The following is a 6,162-nucleotide window of genomic DNA, read 5'->3' as shown; positions in this document are numbered from 1 at the left end:
CACAGTGAAGAATCTACCTGATACTTGAGCCCCAAATTAATAGAAATGAAAAAAATTCGGGTCTTGCAAAAGAAAGTCTACACTTTTAATAAATCTAATAATTCTGTTTTCCCTCAAGAGTCACACTGGTTGTCAACTCAGTCCTTACTTGCCAGCATAAAATATTACTTTCTCTAAGTGAGGGGATGAAAGTTCCACAGTTATGGTCTGTATAAAATGAACTGATGATCACTCACTGATTGTTATCCAGAACTACTTTTGCCCTAATTACTATTGGTGAATATTTTCTAATATAGTTCATGTCTTATACCAGTCAACTTGACCCAGCTATCCCCCTTCTCAGGCTATAGCAAAAATACCTAAAAAGAACATACTACAGGACACAGCCACATCAATGTTTATAGCAGCACAATTCAAAATAGCTAGAATGCGGAACCAACCTAGATGCCCTTCAATAGACTAATGGATTTAAAAAAATATGGCATTTATACACAATGGAATATTACTCAGCACTAAAAAATAATAAGATCATGGCATTTGCAGGCAAATGGATGGCATTAGAGCAGATTATGCTAAGTGAAATGAGCCAATCCCTAAAAAACAAATGCCAAATGTCTTCTCTGATATAAGGGGGGTGACTCAAAATGGGATAGGGAGGAAGAGCTTCAGAAGAAGACTACCAATAAATACGGAAGAAAGGTGGGAGGGAAAAAGAGGTAGAAGGAAAGTTGCACGGAAGATGGAAGGAGAAGCACATTGTTATACAGAATACATATATGATGTTCTAATGAGAAAAAGAAAAAAAGTGTGTCACATTAGATTGGATACACAGAAAGGATGGGAGAGGAGGGGAGGAGTAAGAGGGATAGGAAGGGCAGCAGAATAAAATAGACAATATGATTGATGTATGTACACTCCATGTATGTATTATATGTAAAAATACATTCTGCTGTCATGTATGACTAAAAAAAAAATAAAAAATAATGTAAAAAATGACAGTACAATGATCTAAAATAACAGTTCTTATTTAACCAGTTGTTTAATTTTTATGGGTCCTTGCTCTATAAAGAAAATAAAACTTAATAAAAACAATGTTATGGGTAAACTTAAAAAAAAAGAAAAATAAGTCATTAACCCAGCTTTAAAAAGAAAGAAAGAAAGAAAGAAAGAAAGAAAGAAAGAAAGAAAGAAGAAAGAAAGAAAGAAAGAAAGAAAGAAAGAAAGAAAGAAAGAAAGAAAGAAGTGTATCATGAGAGTTTTCTCCTTTAGAAATAATTAAAATGACCTTCCTAGAAAGAGTCAGCAGGTCTGGGGATATAGCTGAGTGGTAGTGGGCTGGTCTAGCATGCAGAAGGCCTTGGAGTTTAAAGCCCAATACTGCAAGAAAAGAAAAGGGAGGGAAGGGAGGAAAAAAGAAGGAAGGGAGGGAGGAAGGGAGGAAGTAAAGAAGGAAGAAAAAAAAGAAAAAATGAAGAAAGGGAGGGAGGAAGGAAGGAAGGAAGAAAAAAGGGAGAGAACCAAAGCAGGGAAAGCAATGGGTCATTAAAGCAAAAGGGCAAGCAGTACAAATATAAATATATGACATAAAATCTGTTGAGACAGTTTAGAAAGCTTTAGAATTTGCATGACATCAAACTGAGTGGTATTATGACTGTATAGAAACTTAAGAAGCTCCACCTTGGCTTGGCCTAAACCAAACTCAGGGGTGGGAGGCATAGAGAGGACTCCTGTCTGGCTGGAGTGGAAGGGACCTGAACCCGTGACACTTCAGGATGCACTGGTTAGGGAAGGAAGGGGCCAAGACTCCCCTGATGGGCACTTGAGCACCACAAGACTCCTGAGAGTCCTTCCCCCCAGCTCCCCACCTTCACAACCCCCCCCCTTGCAGGGGTTCTCAGTGGTCTGTTCCGTTGCCTGGTGCAGGTTTGAGTTTCTCACCAAACACCTGAGTGTTCACAGTCCACGTTGGCCTGCCTGGGCAGGCTGTGGTTGTGGTGGTAAGAGCCAAAGCCAACTTAGCTTGATGGAGGCACCAAGGACTGCCCTACAGCCATATTAGCTGGTGGTCCTGGAAGAAGTAGGCAGGGTTTTGGCAGCATTGTCTGAAGACATGAAGCCAGGCCCTAATCCTTATGGTGTTCCTTGGGAGTTGGTGATGTGTAGAGCTATTGGATGTTTTGCTCTTCTCTTGTTTTTGTGGAGAAGTTTTCAGTGTGTTAGAAGCAGGCTTTATGTGGGAAGAGAAAAACAGCTGGCTTTAAAACTTTCTAGAAGAATTGAAGAAAAATGTGAACTACTTGAGAAAGTTAGGCTTGTTCAAAAAGAGCTTGAAGGCTTAGAGTCAACTTTAAAGGGCAGCAATTCTGAGAAGGGTCCAAGAGACGTCCCAAATTTGGAGGCAACCTAGGAAAAGCTGCATAGGTCCAAACTGAGCCATGGGGATGAAAGGCTCTTTCTAGAAAAAGAGCTAAAAGAACAAAAGGCCAAACATTGTAAACAGGATGAAATCATGGCAGATATATCGAGAAGGATAAAGTCCCTTGAAGGTGAATCAGAATCAATCAGATCACAAATAGCTGAAACTAAAACAAACTTGAGACTGCTTCAAATGAGTGAGGAAGGACTTCAGCTGGCAATGAAGGAAGCCTTGGATGAAAGTTCCAGGCTTCAGCAAAGTCAGAAACCGATCTTACAAGGAGACGCTGAAGCATGGGGGGAACAAGGGCATGTCCAATGTAAAGAGAGCACCACATTGGAAGACTTTCAATTCCATGCAAAACAAGTTCAAACTGAGAAAGAAAATCACATGGAGTCTCTGACTGAAGGCTTGCTGAAGATGAAAGATAGGTCTTCTCCAACCAAGGGAGCCCAAACAGACATTGGGAACTTGGAATGGGGAATGACGAGTGAATCAGGAATTGGTGCTCACTTGGATGATGAGCCCAAAGGAGCTTTGAAGAAACTGGTTGATGGTGCTAAGCTAAAGGTCTCCTTAGAAACCTTAGAAGGACAAAGATATCAAACTTGTGCTTTCTTATCTGAAGTAGAGAAAACAAAGGAAGACCTTAGAGAACAGATTAGAAGTCTGAAGACTGAACAGGCAACCTTGCTGTCAGAAAATACAGCAAGGTGAGAATGAGAACCTTCAGCAGAAATTTAAAGTCATGATGGAATGCTATCAAGAAAATATGATGAAACTCCATGGGAAACTCAGAGTAAAGGAAAATTACCTGGTGGAGCAAGAGGAGAAACTTTCCAAGGTCAAAGAAGAGATGGGCCATACAAGAGAGGAGCTGGAGACCTACAGAAAGTGAGCCAAATATCTTAAAGAAGAATTGGAGAGAACCATTCAGTCCTGTCAGGGGAAGATTATTTACTGTGAGAAAAAAGCACATGAGAGTGAGTTGGCAGCTTGGATTGCTGAAAGAAACCTCCATTATTTCATGAAACAAAACGCTCATAACAGATAAAAGCTAACTGAAAGGGAGCTTCAATTTGAACTTGTAGAGGAAGATCCCTGTGCACTTGGTGTTTCAAATGCAGCATTGGGCAGAAAGCATCCCCCCAATGGTCCCTCACCATTGGGTCCTCCTTGGCAAGGTGGATGTTATTTGAATTATGGTAGATCATCACGACCAGCAGAACTCAGAGGTTCTAATATGCCTTCTTTGGATAAAGAGGATCGGCCTATGTCTTCAGAAATGGAGAAAGGAGACCAAAATCGATCTTGGTGATTCTAATGTGCCCGATTCATCTCTCCCTGCTGAAAACCAAGCAACTGGCTTCGGCTCATTGTTGGCACCTTTTCCTCCAGTCAGAGGTGAATTGTTTCCTGTGGACCCGAGGAGGAGTCAGTTCATGAGAAGAAGACCATTTTTCCCTCCGCCTTCTATAGTAAACAGGTATGGAGCACCTCAAGATTATTTTCCACCGGGCCCACCACCCCCTCCATTTTTACCAATTCCAGATGTCTATGAATGGAGGTATTTTCCTCATGACCTTCCCCCAAGAGGTAGATTTCCTCCCCCTACCTCTGAATTCTGAATGTAGCAGTGAGTGCCCTTCAGGCTTTATTCCACCTTCAAGTGAGCCTGCTAGTGAACATCAACAAGAAACCTGATGTTTTTGATCTCTCTTCAAAAGTAATTCGACTTACCTCTCATTTTTAGTTTTTAAGTAACTGCTTTTACGTAAGTGATTATACTTTTGCTCCAATTGAAGCTAACTAAAACTATAATTCTTAGGATAGTATTTTGGACATAAACATGGTTTAAATATGAATCTTATGAGTAAATTATTTCCCTTCTATTGTACTCTAAAGAGTACAGCATTGAATTTGATTAATCCATGATTCCATAAACAACAATGGGATTTTCAGTTATGACATCTAGTTTTTGGGGATATTTTAAATGCCCAACAAAGACAGTCCCTTTATACAAAGAAGTGTATTTACTATGATTGTAGCAAATGTGAAAGGAACTTTATGCTTAATGAAAGATCTCCATTGATTTACACTCTTGTGGGGCATGTCACCTGGTTTTTCCTTAAAAGAATAACTACAGCATATTAAGAGTAAACCAGAAAACACTACTAAACATGTCATGGAAGTAGGAGATCTCAAATACAAAAAAAGTTGCAGTTCTCAAGAAACATTTTGGAATTGGAAGCCAAAATTTAACCTCACTCTATTGCCATTTTCGATTAGTCATAGTTGATTACATCTTCTTCTTCTTCTTCCTCCTCCTCCTCCTTCTCCTCCTCCTTCTCCTCCTCCTCCTCCTCCTCCTCCTACTACTACTATTCTTCTTCTTCTTCTTCTTCTTCTTCTTCTTCTTCTTCTTCTTCTTCTTCCTATTCTTCTTCATGTTGTTCATCTTTGAGTTCTTCTTCTACCTTTAATTAATTAATCACTCAATTAATTAATTAATTTTTATGTGATTCTGAGGATCCTACTCAGTATCTTGCATGTTCTAAGTGAGTGCTGTGCCACTGAACCAACACCCCAGTCCCTGTCTTTTATATTTTATGCCCATTTTCATGAAATTCAGAATTGCATTAAGGCATTAAAAAATATTGAGTCCAAAAATGAAATTAGAATGTACAATATGTACTTATAGGCAATTACCTAAATGATAGATGGCTGCCTAGTAGTGTAAAAATAAAAATTCCCACAACCAAAGGACAATCTTTGTTCTGACATGTGAGCTGTCATAAGTAAAGTACACTATTTCCTTCATTATTTATGAGGACACATATAGCACCAATGAATGAAACTAGTAGGTATACCAGTAAGTTGAAATAACCACTTACAATCACCAAAAAAAGGAAATGAGTATATCTCCATTCTCAAAGAAAAACATGGATAACCAACAACAATTAGACCTAAATTATTTCTAAATGTTCTATTCATGATGGGGATTCTTTCATTCTATAGTGGTCTTCACAAAGGCCTGAAATACATTCTAGTGCTTGCTAGCATCTGCTCTTCCACAATAGAGGACTTGGGAACAATAGAATTTGACTGAAACACAGTAGATTCATATAGTGAGGGATATCAACATTCCTCAAATATGCTGTGGACACCAGAGTACTGATATTTGGTAAAAGAATCCTGTTTACAGTTTGTGAAGTAGAAGACTCTGAATCATTGTTTTTAGTAATTACCAAGACCACATGGTTCTAGGTTTGGTACTTTAAAAAAGGGAAATGTTAGAAAAATTTATGGAGATCAACGTTTCTCTAACTTTCATATTATTTTTAAGAATAGGAATCTTTCAAAAGTACAGGATTTAATTCTATTTAAGAGGTTATACTTAACCTCACTTTTTAAAATTAAAATAGTATAGAACTTTTCACCCTCCACATTATACAACATGTAAAATTCTGGCTAGAATACTAAATAATGATTATCATGTAGGGAGTATAAATAGGCATTGCACTTGTTGTCTGTGTCTAACAAAATATGATGGCGCCTATGATCCAGAATACTCCACTTCTGAATCCAAAACCCAGAGCATATTGAAGTGTACAATACAAAATATGTTTTTTATTACCCCACAAACTTTTTGACTGAGTTTTACCATAAAAGGTATAGTGAATATTCACCTATTAGCGCCTAGTAATATGTATTCATGAAAATTAAATAACATTTACTCTGACACC

At 38.4% G+C, this 6,162-nt stretch overlaps 1 pseudogene; it reads left to right on the top strand.

The window, feature by feature from the left end:
- Positions 1-2,023: 2,023 nt before the first annotated feature.
- LOC144251578 (melanoma inhibitory activity protein 2 pseudogene) lies at positions 2,024-4,120 on the top strand (annotated as a pseudogene).
- Positions 4,121-6,162: the final 2,042 nt, after the last annotated feature.

The sequence above is a fragment of the Urocitellus parryii genome, unplaced genomic scaffold, assembly GCF_045843805.1.
Source record: "Urocitellus parryii isolate mUroPar1 unplaced genomic scaffold, mUroPar1.hap1 Scaffold_110, whole genome shotgun sequence".
NCBI classification, from domain to species: domain Eukaryota; kingdom Metazoa; phylum Chordata; class Mammalia; order Rodentia; family Sciuridae; genus Urocitellus; species Urocitellus parryii.
Note: the sequence above shows the minus strand (reverse complement) of the source record. Positions and strands in the feature narration are given on the sequence as shown.